General features: G+C 47.7%; 1 pseudogene; it reads left to right on the top strand.

The window, feature by feature from the left end:
* The first annotated feature begins 808 nt into the window (after positions 1-808).
* On the top strand, positions 809-926 carry LOC127193487 (uncharacterized; annotated as a pseudogene).
* Positions 927-1,484: the final 558 nt, after the last annotated feature.

Below are 1,484 nucleotides of genomic sequence, written 5' to 3'. Positions count from 1 at the left end.
TCAGATTCCATGTAGTTGCTGGGAATTGAACTCAGGACCTCTGGAAGAGCAGCCAATGTTCCTAACCGCTGAGCCATCTCTCCAGCCCCGAGAAACAATAAAACAAACAAACAAAAAACCTAAACAACAACAACAACAACAAATCAATCAATCAAACAAAAAGATTTAAAACATCATATGAAAAGGTATCTGGAATTTGTTGGGACTAAGGGAGTTCTCTATCTGGCCCTTGGTGGAGACATGGTGTTCTCATCTGCCCCAGAGAGTAGAATATTATATACTATTATCCGGCCACCCTTTAAGAGTTATCCTGAGCCAGGTGGTGGTGGCGCATGCCTTTAAACACAGCACTCTGAGGCAGAGACAGGCATATCTCTGTGAGTTTGAGGCCAGCCTGATCTACAGAGCAGCGAGTTCCAGGTCAGAGGGGGGGAAAAAAAGAGTTAACCTGCCTGAGCCTGTCATCACCTGAAAAATCTGACATCCACCACCAGTCCTGCACTCATAATGCATATATCCACACACAGGCACACAGATACACAATTTAAAAGAGAATCTTTACCATTTTGGTTGTTGGGTGGGTGAGGGGGTTGTGCTGGAGAGATGGCTCAGAGGTTAAGAGCACTGACTGCTCTTGCAGAGGTCCTGAGTTCAATTCCCAGCAACCATATGGTGGCTCACAACCATTTATAACGAGATGTGGTGCCCTCTTCTGGCATACAGGTGTGCATGCAGACAAAGCACTCATATACATAAAAGATAAATAAATCTTTAAAAAGAAATTTGGTTGTTAATAAGAAATGTGGGACCTGTCCCTAGAGGCATTGCAGGTATGGTTGCTGTGTCACATGGCGTCAGTAGGTGACAGAGAGGAGAGAGAGAGGCTGTCTGACCTGTGAAATCTGAATGATTAGTAGCCTAATATTCCCTGAAAAAAACCCAGCCTGAGGCTGGAGAGATGGCTCAGCGGGTTAAGAGCACTGACTGCTCTTCCAGAGGTCATGAGTTCAATTCCCAGCAACCACATGGTGGCTCACAACCATCTATAATGTGATCTGATGCCCTCCTTTGGCCTGCAGGTGTACATGTAGGCAGAGCTCTGTATACATAATAAATAAATAAATCTTTAAAAAAAAAAAAAAAAAAAAAAAAAACCCAGCCTGAGACGACCACTAGTCTGGAGCCAGGGTTCCTGGACAGGGAGCCAGCCTGAAAGGACCACCAGTCTGGCGCCACACAGGCCCGGACTGGCTCCCAGGGTAGGGAGCAAGCTAGAGAGTACAAGAACCCTGCCTGGCAATGAGCAAGAGGCAGGTAACCCTCACTTGGGGCCACTCACGGGGGCCTGGGTGAAGAGCAAGCTTGAGCCACTACGAGACTCACGACAAGGCGCCTGAACAGGGAGCTAGCCTGAGATGACCGTTAGTCCATTCTCACACAGGCCTAAGGGGCCAGACCATGCATAAGGTGCCCCCTGCCCGGTG

The sequence above is a fragment of the Acomys russatus genome, chromosome 8 (genome assembly GCF_903995435.1).
Source record: "Acomys russatus chromosome 8, mAcoRus1.1, whole genome shotgun sequence".
Taxonomy (NCBI): Eukaryota; Metazoa; Chordata; class Mammalia; order Rodentia; family Muridae; genus Acomys; species Acomys russatus.
The sequence above is the reverse complement of the archived record's forward strand: the minus strand, read 5'-3'. Positions and strand labels throughout refer to the sequence as shown.